This window comes from Camelus bactrianus, chromosome 14 (assembly GCF_048773025.1).
Source record: "Camelus bactrianus isolate YW-2024 breed Bactrian camel chromosome 14, ASM4877302v1, whole genome shotgun sequence".
NCBI lineage: Eukaryota > Metazoa > Chordata > Mammalia > Artiodactyla > Camelidae > Camelus > Camelus bactrianus.
The window spans coordinates 1942360-1956579 of NC_133552.1; positions in this window are offsets into that span (position 1 = coordinate 1942360).

Below are 14220 nucleotides of genomic sequence, written 5' to 3' on the forward strand. Positions count from 1 at the left end.
CCAGGCCTTTTTAGTGTGTAATTTTGATTCTGGTGGCCAAGATCATTGCAGAGAAATAAAAACATCTTCTTAACTCATTGTATGAGTTTTAAAGTTCAAAATAACAAAATCAAATAGCATAGGTATATTTCCTGAAGATAAAATTGCCAAGAGTTTTTGGAAAGAAAATTTCCTTTGTATGAAAAAAAAATCAGTCTTCTTAATTGTATCTTTTTCCAGTAAGTACTAGAAAATTTCTGACTTTGGGGTGTCTCAGGGAAATTCCTGAATGCCTCATTGGTTTTGTGGTGTGAATTTATTTAGAAGCTCCATTAACTTTATTTTGCTAAGAAACCCTTTGGCCCTATTTATTCATTGTGGATTTTTTGTCTTAGTGGCTAAGATGGATGTGAAGGCCAACCCAATCACCTGCCTTCTAATTTTATCTCATCATCTCAAAAACATATTTTTACACCTCTTACCTAAAAAGAGTAATTAGAGGGGATGATAGTGTGGTTTAGTGGCTGAAGACTTGGCCTGAGAATGAAAGAACCTTTACTCCCACTCGCTGAGCTGACGCTATGGCATGGGTTAACCCTTTAATTCCTATAGATGCAGAGCTTTCAAAAGGAAAATGAACCCTTCCCCAGAGGTGATGAGGCGAGTATTTTCCAGAATACAACCACTGTGTAATTGTCTTGGATGACTGTAATTCATTTTGAGATTGCACAATCAGTGGTAGATTTTGAGGGCAGCTATTAAGAGATTATGACCTGGAGTGAGCTAAAGGCACATCCTCTGGTGCCTGGGGTTCACTGCTGCGTGCCCGAGAGGGCACAGTGGACTCTGGAAGTCTTGCTTGATTTTTAGAGAACCCAGATTAAAGAAAGTATCAACTTTGTTTTACTTCTGGCCAAATCTGTAGTGCTGTCTAGGTGGCAGTTTACTGTTGTGGCTGCTGTTCAGTCCAGAAGTGCTGTGGGTTCAGAGAGGTGAGGGGGACATCCAAGCCTGCCCACCAAGTACCTCCAAGTCCACTGGGGGAAAAGAAAAGGACAAGAATGGAGAAGCTCATTGCACACACTGAAACTGGGATAAGAGCCAAGTCCATTCTTTAAACTCCAAAAAGTATTGTTTATTAGTACAACTTACAAGCTGAGAGAGAACGTTAGGAACCTTTCAGATAAAACAACATAAAGTAACTGTAAAAATTTTGACAGATTTTACTTGTATTTTCTGAATAGTTTTTGGATTATACAGTTTTCACTCATGAAAATTAAAGAAAACATCAATTCCCTGAAATAGAACAGAGGACAACAGGGTGATATAAATGAGAAATTATAAATCTAACAGAAAAAATTACAAGGAAAGATAAAATTTAGAAACATTACAACAAAACATGAGTAGAATTGACCTTGGAGAAAATAAAATTAATAATATTAAGATATGAAAAAAATCAGAGTAAGAAGTCATATAGCACAACAAAAATCAGGTTAAAAACCCCCATTTTTAAAAATATGCGAAGGATTTGAATTGATATTTCTCCAAAGAAGATACACAAACGGTCATAAGCACATAAAAAGATGCTCAGTCATTAGTCATCAAGGAAATACAATCAAAACCACAATAAGATACCAATTTACACCCACTCAGATGGCTAAAATAAAAAAGACAAGAGTTAATGAGGATGTGGAAAAATTGGAAACCTCACACGTTGCTTGTGGGAATGTAAAACTGCAGCCACATTGCGGCAATTTAATCATGGTGTTGCCATGTGACCCAGCAATTCCGTTCCTCAGTCTACATTCAAAACATGTGAAAACAAAACTTTCTCGCACGTGTTCATCGCAGCATCACTCACAGTAGCCAACAGGGGGAGACCGCCCAAATGCCCATCAGCAGGTGAGTGGACGGCAAGGTGCGGTCTGCGCCTGCAGGGGGGCGCTCTCCCGCCGTGCGGAGGAGGGGGCTGCGACACGCGCTGCAACACGGACGGACCGTGATGACGCTGTACGAAGTGAAGTAAGACAGTCACACAAGGACAAATACTGTGTGATGCCAAATGAGGTCACCTTCTGAGGTTCTGGAGGGACATCAATTTTAAGGGACATTATTCAAAACATAGTTATTTCTTTGCTAAGCAATATTCTAAAAATATTTTCCTATAACGTGTCATTTATTCCTCACAATAACCCCGAGGTCAGTACTAGTAACATCGTTTTTCAGACACAGAGGTGCACGAAGCCAAGTCACTGAGTCAGTGTTTGACCAGAGCCTGTGGCCGTCTCTGAAAGCATGTGACCGCCCTCGGCACTTGGCTGCACCAACTTACTTTGCCATATTCTGGCGTCTTTACTCTCTTTTGCCTACTTCAGGAACTCTTCTACTGTTTCACATTGATTTATTTTCAGATCTTTAGCAATTGATTCTTGTTATGCATTGCTTTTAATGGCAAATAATAGTAATACTTTGAATGTCCAACAATTTTGGTTAGTAATAAAAACGTCCAATGATAGGGTTTATATTAAATTTTTGTTCCTTTTTTTAATTTCAAAGACAATACATGCTCATTTCCCCCAAAACAAATAAACAAAAGTTAACAATGGAAAAACAAAATTCTTTATCTCACTTTCTCAGTGGTGATCAGTATTAAGACCTTGGGACACACAAGGCCGTTTAATCTGGCATCCAGTTTTACATACTTTGGAATAAATATTTAGTTGGAAAATGGGGCTCCGGCTTGTTAACTCAGCGATTCACTGGCTCACCTGCCTGCGTGATGAACGTGTGCTGAGCACCTGCAACGTGCAGAGGGTTCGGCAGTGCGTCGGGAGAGCCCTGCCCTCCTGCAGCGACACCGACGCCCACAAGGGGTCCCACGCACGAAGGGGAAGATGCAGACAAACAACGGGGGAAGGTGGAGGGCACAAGGTGGGCGTGGCCCGGAGGTGCCGTGAGTGCTCAGTAGGTTCCAGGGGGTGAACGGAGCCACCAGGGGTGGGGGGAGGGACACAGGAGTGGAGAATGAGGCCCCTGGGGACAGACCTGCCCTGTCTGACAGGCAAGTGTCTATATTCTGGATTTCATCCTGGGCACAGTTGGAATCCACTCAAGGGTTCTGAGCAGGGATGGACACTGATCACTTTCCCACTACGGCTCTATCGCCAGACGCTCAGATTGCTCCAGTTCCTATTGACGCGGCTCTAAGAAACATCACAGTGTTAAAATTCTGTTTCCTCCTCCTACTCTTCCATTACTGGAGTGTTATTTGTCCAAACTAATTTCACATTTATGACATTTAGATATTTTCCACTAATTCACTGAAGCTGAGCAGTTACTTTGTTCCAACATTTGTTTTAAAATTTTAGAAAATAAGACACGGTATTTGACAATTTCTAATGATACTAAAAGGTAAAAGTAAGATGTTTAGAGAGGTGAGCACAAATGCGACATCCCATGAGCACTCATTTTTGCCGCAAGTCTCAAATGTTTGTCACATCTGTAAATGAGCACGTGAAGGCTCCACAGCTCACAGGATCAGCAAGAACGAATACCCAGCAAGTGACCGTGCTCCTGAAAGTCTTGTCAGCCACTGTCTTCTCACAAATTCTTTGAAGTCATTTTTCAGTCAAATCGTTTGGATGGCCAGTTGGAATCATTACTCTTTCTGACTTTGAACCGTTCCTCTCTAGGACTTGACTGGCTCCTGCGAGAGCAGCCCTTCCCTCTTCAGGGCCTTTGCTGTGGGCTCTGCTGGTGGCGATGCTGGCTTGACTGTTTCTGAAACTGAAAACAAGGGAGGATGGCTGGGAAGAAGATGGGGACATGTCTGGCTTTGGGGGAGTAAATTCTGAATCAGTCAGTCATATGGAACAATTTTTGCATACCTGGGAGTATAAACACTAAAAAGCAACGTTTGGTTCCCTCTGCAGCGGAGGAACGTGGATACTTGGTGATTCGATGACTTTTACACCCGACCGATCACTGCGGAACCCAAACGTAGCCCAGCGTTCCTAATTCTTCTTTTACGGATCACGTTTGCGTAGCTATGTTGAGGGTAAGATCTGGTTTGCCTGTAGCTCTTGATTCCAACCCAGGCCTTGAGAAGAACAAATGAACCAAGAAACGGAGGAGAACGAGGATCCGGAGGGCCGAGGAGGATCCGGAGGGCCAAGCAGGACCGGGCTTGAGACTCGAGTAACCGGACAGCCCTCCCCGAGAAGGTGGCGTGTGACTCAAGCGTGGAAGCTGTAAACGTGGAAACTTGGAAGCAGGTGCCTGCCCGACAAGCTGGGGAAAGGGCTGGAAACCAGACGAGCAGGAAGAGAGGGAGAGGAGGCAGAGGCCGTGCAGCGCGGGTCACTGTGGGCGGACAGGCTGCAGGAGGGGACGGCGAGGGGACCAGGAAACGCTGGGCCAGTGAGGGCCGTGTGAGGGGGACATGGAGGCCTCGCAAGTTACCGAGACTCCGCTCTGCTGTCACCAGGGTGGGCGTGGCGGGCTTGTCACACGCTAGGTCCGTGTTCAGAGGGGAAGGGGCTAAAGTTCTTTTTCAAGGCTGGACGAATGGTGTGCTCCACCCCACGTCTCTTGCTGCAAATCCCTGGATAACACGGAATACAGTGTTAGAATTTGCAATCCCACGGTGACACCAAGGGAGACCAGAGGCTGAGGCCTCTGTACACCGAACAGAATCAGGCTCAACATGAAACGACGGCGGAAGCGTTGCGAAGGACAGTTGCAGCGAAACCAAACGCTACGGCGAGGCCGGGCGTGCCGCGCACCGGGGGCGGCGGGGCCGGCGGGGGCCCGGGAGCGGGCGGCCGAGCCGCGGCCCGAGGGGGCCTTGCTGGGACTTCGGGATGCAGCGCCGGCAGCGGAGACGGGGTGAGGCCCCCGCCCGGGGCCGGGGCCGGGGCCGCGCACAGACCGCCTCCCCCCCCCCCCCCCGGGCCGACCCCCGCTGGAGGCAGCCTGCGGAGCGCGCGACCACCAGCCGCCGGAGCCCCTTGCCGGGCGCTCGCCGAGAACTGCGCCTTCTCCCTGAAGGAAAGGCCCCACACCGGGCCTCCCCGTGCACGGGCTGCGGGACGCGCACAGCGGGGCGCAGGCGGTGCCTCCGGGCCTCCAAGCCCACCGCCCCCTGGAGGCCCGGTCAGCAGCCGAAGACCTCGCCCTGGATAAACGGCATCTGCAGCGCGGGCAGACCAAAAGCCCGAGGATGGCAGCCGCACAAATGTATCAGAGGAGGATGGGCGTCGGAGAAAAGGGGTTAGCAGGCTGAAGAATTAAGCAAAAGAATTCTCCTAGAATGTCATACAAATGGATAAAGGAGGGAAATCGCAAAGGAGAAATACAGAACGAAACCTGAATATCCACACCTAAGTGAAAGCAGCGTTAGTGGGAGAATAAATATTTAAAGAAGCAATAGAACCTTATCTGTATTAACGGAAGAGATGAATTTTTCAAACTGAAATGGCCAAGCAAGTGCTGAGTTGAATTTATAACAAAAACAAGCCAGCCTGTCACACAAACACAGGAAATCAGTGGTCAAGCGAAGATCTTAAAATTTCCCAGAGGGAAGGAACAGATTACTCACAAGGCAGGAGAAACAGGTGGGCGTTAAGCTTCTTGGCAACGGTAAGCACCAGAAGGCAGAGGAGAAGTATCTCCCGCGTTCTGAGGGAAAATAACCTCGAACGTAGAATTTTAAACTAAGACATCCAAGCCCTATATAAAGGGTGAGAGTGAAATGACAATATTTATGCACACATGCAGCAAAAACTCAACTGCTGATCCTTCCTGAAATACTAGAGGATGAACTTCAGAAAGGAGAAAATAAATCCTTGAGGAAGAAGCACAAAAAAATTAAGACGAACAAATACATTTACTGTTAAGTCGACTGCATTAGGTACACGTGTGTATCTGTCAGAAATTAAATCTGTAAATATTATAACACATACTTTTATACCCATATGTTTGAACCTATTTTAATGGGTATGAAATTGACAACACATAGAATCAGTCACTTTAAAGTGAGCAGTTCAGTGGCGTTTAGGCTGCATCCCATAGTTTGGGGAGGCTGTGTTCTTATTTTCATTTGTCTCTCAGTTTGTTCTGATTTCTCCTGTGGTTTCCTCTAGGAGCCATTGGCTGTGTCCGAGTACATTGTTTAATATCTAGATGTTTTACAGTTTTGCCCAGCTGTGTTGTGGGCTGTTCAGTTAACCGTCCGTTGCTTGGAGGAGTGCCCCACGCTCTTCCACCCCAAGAGAGTGCTGCCCCCAGACAGGCTGGAACAGGAAACGCAGCTCTGTGCGCATCTGACCCGCTGTGCTCTCCCAGAGCAGGTGTCAGGGCCCCACACTGAGGACACGCCAGCCCCAGGACGGCTCTGAGCCTGGAGCCACTGGGACAATGCAGCTGAAGCTTTGCTGCCACTTTCAGTCGGCCCTTTGTGAGTCAGGACTCAGCTGGGCGCTGTGAGCCTTTGACTGTTTTCCAGAGTTCTGACAAAGTTGGTTCTGACTGTTTCTGCTGGGTTTTTGGTGCTTCTTGGAGGCTTGGGCACCTAGAGCCACCCACCGGGTCTTCTTCGCTGACACAGCTTTCCCACCCCCACGCACTTCTACGCTGTAGGGAAGTGGCACACTTCCCTGGGACGGTATCATTATAATTGGCTTTAGAGAAGGTGGAAAGCTGGGAAAGAACCATAAACAAAGAAGAGGGTGGGGTGTCATCAAGACATGAGCTGCAGAGCAGAGCCCAGAGCCCAGAGCCCAGAACACAGCTCTGGAGGCTCTGGAGTTGATTTCTATGGAGCTTCCAAGAAGTAAATGATCCTGAGCACGTAAGAAACAGACGCACTCACTTTCTGCGGCTACCGCTGGCTGTCTTTGCAGAACGGTCAAACCTGAGCAAAGACGTTTATCAGGAATGTCAGGGCGGCTCAGTAGTATTCTCTTAATGCTACTGTCCACATTAATAGAGTAAATGAGAAGAAAGTCAGTCATTCATATAGATGCCTGAGTGATGGTTGATAAAATTCAACATCCAGCCTCCAGTTCATGCACCCCCATGTTCATGGCAGCACTAGTTACAGTAGCCAGGACACGGAGGCACCTAACTGTCCATCGACAGATGACTGGATAGAGAAGTTGTGGTGTATTTACACAATGGAATACTACTCAGCCATAAAAAGGAATAAAAAATGCCATTTGCAGCAACATGGGTAGACCTGGAGATGGTCATTCTAAGTGAAGTAAGCCAGAAAGAGACAGAAAAATACCATATGATATCACTTATATGTGGAATATTAAAAATAAAAAAAGACAAATGAACTTATTTACAGAACAGACTCACAAAGAAAACAAACATGCCTACCAGGGTAAGGGGGTGGGAAGGGATAAATTGGAAGTTTGGGATTTGCAGATACTAACTACTATATATAAAACAGATAAACAACAGGTTTATACTGTAGAGCACAGGGAACTATATTCAATATCTTATAGTGACCTATAATGAAAAAGAATATGAAAATGAATATATGTTTGTATATATGTATGGACTATTGTGCTGTGCACCAGAAATTGATACAGCATTGCAAACTGAATATACTTCAATAAAAAATTTGTAAAAACTTGGCTAATTCATTTCATTCCAAAACAAATAGAAATTCTCACTCAATATATTATAAAAACACACCAAAAATGCATATCTGACCTAGAATAAATAAAATGTAATCTCCCGGTGCCAGAAATAAAGGGAACTTGTAGCCCAAGGTAAGCCAACAAGTTAGAGACTCAGTCGTCCCAAGGCATGTTTCAGACGTGGATAGAAGTTCCTCATCTGTGTTTGTACAATTGGACTGTTTTCCTGAGAAATTCTCGGCCTAGGGGAAGAGAAACACATGCGACTAATAATAACAATGTAAGGCACCAGCCTGTAAGTGCAGCCGGCTAGTTTCCAGCCGTGAGGCAAAGGCCAGCCCTCGGAGACCGGCTGTCCGCTCCCGAGCGGCGGAGGGGAAAGTGATGGAGGGAAGGCGCGCTTGCGCAGGAGAGGGTGGTCCCTCTACCGCATCTGCAGTGACTCTGAAGACGTAAACGCTGCGGCCAGCAAACCAAGAAGCAGGTCAGCCTGGTGTGTGGCTGAATAGACTGCTGGCTGGCTTTGGCCTCCAGGGGCCTGCCTGGGTGATACAAGGCACTCCTCGTCCGCAAGGGCTAGAGGAAAACCGGCTTTACCCACTTCCTTTCCTGGGCCACCTAAAGTCTCTAAAATGTAAAGGTTGCCATTGTTCCTTCAAAATGGTGATAACACATGCACTGCATTTTCTTAAAATTGTATCAGTAAAACTTCTATGAAAATAAATCGATAAATACTCACACCAACTTTTATTTGAAATCAACAGCCAGCAGTACACAGGCCTCGACTTGTAAAATCCTACAGGGAGGACATGAAAAGTAAAGCAAGATGATCATATTCAGGAATATAAAACAAACGTCTGAATAAGTGAAGAGAAAAACAAAATAAAGATAGCGTCCCCGTAGGTTCAACAGACAGTCTGGGTAACGTTAGGCAAATGAATGTTAAGGAAAACATCTGATCCGTGCCGTGATGATCAGTCAAATGGAAATTTACCAAAGGGAGCCATGAAGCTACCGTTTTCATAGTACATTAAAGATCTTAAATTCATCTTTCTTGGTTTTACCCATACAGTTCAGAAAGATAGAAAATTTAATACATAGAAAGTATGTATGCCGGTCTAGCTTGAAATTATTCAGACTGACGGTACATGCCACTGTTTGGTTTACAGTCCAGGCATGTATAAAGGCCAAAGATGTTGGTAGAGTATTTCAATTAACCCGAGGGTCCCCAGGGTTAAACGGAAGCTCAGGGGAAGTGACAGAGACAAATGGACCCTTCCCAGCGGCTGTCATCGCCCATCTCCTCCGGGAGCCTGCGCCTGTACTTCCGTCCGCAGACGCACCGAGCAGCACACGTCTTTGAAGCGTTGCTCCCTGGGGTTCATGACGCCCGTAAGTGTTAGGAAAGGAACCATCACATTTTAAAAACGGCCTTTTTTTCGTGTGTTCTGCATCTGATAACAACTCAGAGACTCTGGGTCCTCAGAACTGACTGACCTCTCCCTGCGCGGCGAGGTGGCAGATGCACGCGGGAGCCCCCTCAGCTCCTGCCCGTGTGCAGGTGGGCGCGGGCGGAGACGGCGGCTCGGGGCTGCCACCACCTGAGATGCCGCGCGTGGGGCATCGGAGGGCGCAGCCGGTGCTGCCTGGCTCCCCGCCCAGGGAAGGGGGGCAGGGCCCTGTGTTACTCTTCCCGGGGTGTCAGAGGGGCGGCCATGTCGTCACAGCCTCAGACACAGCCGACACGGGGTGGGGGACTGTCCCCGCCGGGCGGGCTGTGTCTACCCTTCTCCCCGCGCGGAGCCACGGAGCCCGGGCTCTGACCTCAGCGCCCCTCCCCCGAGCTGCGCTGCTGGACCAGCCCCACCACCGCGCCTCCTCCTCTGAGTGAGCACAGCTTGAACCTGGCACCCGCTCCGCACCAGAGCCACCCCTGCCGGCCCCGCTGCGGCCTGTTGGGTGCCCGTGACTCTTCCCGGCCCTAAACCTCTTGGCCCTACACTGCCCTGGGGAGCTGGCTTCCTGACTGCACCCCATGAGTCCCGGGCAGCCAGCAGGCTGTACATCCTTCTTTACTGAGACAGGCCTCGTGCCAGCCTCAGGGAAGAGGCCGGGGTGGGTGCCCGGAGCACCTCCCTCTGTTACCCAGGGTCTGTGTGCACAGTGGTGTGCTTGTCCCAGACAGGAATCAGACAGACAACAAAATAACAGGAAGCTTTAAAAATAGCTACAAGCCGGACTGAGCATGAAGTCGCTATCAGGGAGGGTGTCAGTAACTAGGGTTAATCTTGCAGGTGATGCAGACTTGACGTGTGGATTCAGCTAAAAACAGCCATTTTCACTGTGAAATAATCAGCGTCCCTCTGGGTCAGACCTCCCTTGAGGGACCCTTTCCCAGGAAAGCCTGCCCTTCGGGCTGGCTGGAAACCCACGCGGCAGGGTGGCAGGGGTGGAGGGTGTCCCACGCCTGGGTCCTTCGCGGTCGGGCTCCAGAGCCGGATGGGCTGCACCCGCATCCCTGCAGGAAGCAGGGCTGGGCAGGAACAGACCTGGCACCAGACCGGCACAATCTGTTCAGGGGACTTGTCCGCCGGCATGGGGTCAGCGTGAGAGAGAAGGGCCTGGTAGCATCCTTCCTCCAGCCGCAGAGTTTCCCAGAGACGCGCAGTGATGCGTGCCAGGTCTTGTGGTCAGAAGGCGAGCAGGGCTGCACGTCTCCATTTCTGTTATCTGTGCAATGTCTGATGCCCCAGACACTCCAGAGGATCTCCGTTTTGACGCAGCAGCCTGCTCTGGGGATGCTGGCATCAGTACCCTCCCTCTTTGCCTCCCTCCCTGTAGTTACATTAAGTGAGTAACTGCTGTGTTAGCCAGAGTGAAGGCAAGGGAGCCGGGAAAGCAGAGCGTGCAAAACAAAACCTGGGTTAAAGAGAAGGCAAGCGCCTGGGCGGGGAGCAGTGCAGACTTTTCTTTCTGGAGACCCAACTATGCCTATTTCTAATTTTACATCCAACAAATATTTTGAAAGAGGGCACACATGATTCTTGGTGTAGTTTTATTTTGTTATTTTGGCTAAAACCTGAAAAAGCACTTTAACAGTAATGACTCTAGGAAAGGTAACAAGCCATGTTTTGGGAAGCCGGTCAAAGAACCCCCACCCCCACGCCTTAGGTGTGTCCGGGCTGACGCGGAGATTCGGGCCTTTGTCTCTGAGCGCCTTTTGCGGAAACGAAGCCTGCAGACTCCTCTCCCGGCCTAGAGAGCAGGCGTGCCGTTCTGCAACAAGAACGTTTATGCTCTTTTATTTACACACCATAGGGCGAACAGAAGACAAAGATGCAGTGACGCCAAGACTGGTTTGAATAGATTCATTCCACGGAATACGATCTGCACTTACTTTATGCAAAATGTATCGTAACTGCAGAAACAAGGCACAGAAGACATTGGGAGCGCTAGCAGCTACTACGTCTAGATTACATACTTTCATCTGTAATAATAGTGGGTCTTCTTACGAGCCTGAATAAGGGAGGGCGACGGTCCCTGGACGTGAGAGAAAAACCCGCGATGGCAGCTCTCGTCAAAGCACCGAGCCCGTCGCGCCGTGTGCTCACGAAGGAGCCGCGCTCCACACGGCGTCTGGGCAGCAAAGTGTCCGCCTCCCCTCGGTGTTGTGTGAGGCTGCGAGCAACGTACGCGCGCTCCGAGTTACTGCGGCAAAGCGCAGGCGTGGGCAACGTGGTCACCGAGATTCCGGAGCCCGGGCGGAATTCCTTGGCGCAAATGCCTTTGAGGTAACAGGAGAGAGAAGCCAAGATGCTTGGCAGCTCGGAGTCCGAGGGCCTTTGGAGACGCCCCGGGGGGCGGGATGCCCGCGGCCGCGGCCGCAGCGAGTCCAGGGCGTCTACACCGCAAGCGCAACCTTCCGCTCGCGACTGAGAGTCCACCTCTTCTTGCTCCCATTCCACCGATCTCACGTTGTTGGACCTCGGCTGACGTCCTTTGGTTTTAATCCACCAACGCACAGACCCCGTCTGCCCGCGGCGTCTAACGCGCGAAAGGCGGTCCCCGCAGCGCGGAGGAGCCCGGGCCCGCGAGCACCCCGCGTAGGCGCGCGCGCGCGCGCGGGGCCCCGGCCGCCCCGGGCCGAGAAGCACGTCCGTCCCGGGCCGAGGACGCGGCCGCGCGCAGGGGCGCCCCCGCCCACGCCCTCCCTGCCGTCGCCGCCCCGCCTGGAGCCCTCGAGGGCAGGCGATGGCGCCGCAGTGGGAAGCGGTCCGTTTCTCCCAGTTCAGGAGAAACCCCTTGCAGAAGAAAACTGCGCTTTGTAGAATGAACACATGAAAGAGAGACACTGCGCACGCGTTTCCCCACCCCCACCCCGAGGCGGGCAGGGCGGGCGGAGCGCCACGCGGCGAGCGCTGCCCGCGCCCACGAGGCTCCTCCCCGGCCGCGTCCTCTGCCTTCGTGTTTACAGCAAGTCTCTGCAGTTTTCCTTGCTTAACGCTCGAAAAACGGTCCCCCTTATAATTCGCTTTACGCAGTCCCATGCATTTTGTACTATAATGTCCTGAAAAAGAAACTGTGATTTCAAAATAAAGAGAAATGAAAAATAAAGTAAGAAATTTAATTTTGTTTATAATAAACATCAAAGCTCATTGAGTGTTTTTATACATTAAGGCGTTTTCTAAGTGTTTTTGCAGACATTAACTTGTTTAACAGTCCTCCGAAGAATTCTGTGGCTCCAAGTACTGTTTTTATCGCCTTTTAATAGATCTAAGTAAGGCAGAGGGATTTAAGCATATTTTTAAGGACCAAATGACATAATGGCTTATGCTCTTAACACGTTTAAGAGGGAAAGGAGTTTAAAAAAAAAAAACAAAACACAGACACTTGTAAGGAAATGTTTATTCAGGGTCATCCTTAAGAAATTTCCATAAACATTACAGGAAAATGTGCAGGACAAATGGCAAGCACTAAATAGTTTCTGACCTGATGGTATCACAGAACTTAGCAGAATCTGGTCCAGCTCTGGTGATAAGGAGCAACAATCTTGTGCAGCACCTGCCATAAAACGCCCTTTCCTCCTCCATGATCTGTTCTGTCTGCGTGTAGCTCGTTCACCACAAGTCACGCCTCATGGATGTCCTCGCTCTTACAGAAGCTGTAATCCTCTCTAAAATTGCATTCACTTACCTCTGTCCACTAAACAAGAGAATCAATTTACCTCCAAAATTCTGGAAAGCAATGTGGGTAATGACACTAGAGATGTTTCCAGTGCTCAGTAAGGAGTGTCCGCCTCACCCTGAGGGCTGAACCAACTTGACCACAAATCCGTGCCTCGGCCGGGACCACAGAGACAAGAGCAGGGCCCACACCCAGCGCCCCAGGCCCCTGACCCCTCTCGCGCTGTCACTCTGGCTCCCTTCCTGTGGCCTCTGGGCTCTTTGTCTGTCTTTCCCATCATTAGCTCCCCTGTCCAGATCCAGCTGGCGGGGGCCGCCCCAGTAAACCTACGTCTCTCCACGTCTTCCCTCCACTCCCTCAGCGGCGTCTCTCAGGGGAATCCGTGTGCTGTCAGGTCTGCGAGCTCTCACAGGTGCTCTCCGTGGTCCACCTCGCCGACAGCAGCGGTCCCGCGAGCGGCACTGGGAGACGCGGAAGTCTTTGCACTGCCCTGAGCCCACGTGCGGGGCAACGTGGGTTGACATGTACTTTATGCAGAGCACACTGAGTGTGTACGAGGAATACAAACTTTTTTAAAAGAGCCTTTCTGTTTGTTGAATGAATGATGCACAAATGGGTAAGTTAGAACACTGTGATACGAGGCAGGGACAGTGAAGTACGTGAATAAAGGGAAGTGTAATTTTAGACTCTGCAAGACGTTCCACTTTGGTTTGCATATTTTCTATAACAACATGTTACTCCATAATTAGACTTTATAACACATGGTTTCTCAGAATTTTATAAATTTGTAGGACAAGAAATAAGAAAATAACTGAGCACGGACAAATAAGACTACAGCAGCTTTTCCCTGTGATGCACATTAAATGTATGTTAACAGCATTTTTCTTCCCAAACCACATTTTGCATTTGATTCTTTTAAAAGTGTGGGAAGGAGCCAAGAGGACAGGTTCGTCTGGACACAGTACTGCTCTTGGAGTGGTTTACGTGATTGTTTTTTAACCCTTTGCTCTTAAATCAAGTTCACCAACCATAAACCCCAGAACAAAACAGAGCAAGAAAGAGGTCATGGTTGGAATACACACTTATACTTTATAATGTTCTAAAACATGTTTTTCTGAAAGAAACCATTCTTAAACACAAAAGTGAAAATCAAAACATTACTAGCGATTTGACCCACCAGTGTATGATTTCACACAGTTGAAAACTAAAGTCAGAAGAAAAAGATAAAATAAGCTAAAATGATTAACAGTCAACCTGATGTTGAACATTTTGATCTCAGCTGTTGAAAAGACAAAATACATTTGTTTTGAAGCAGAGCTGGCCGCAGATGAGATGGGGGGGGGGTCTGTTCCTGACATGCCCATTCTCCAGCTCTGACAGGCCGTTCCTTTATCCCGTGTTCTTTCCA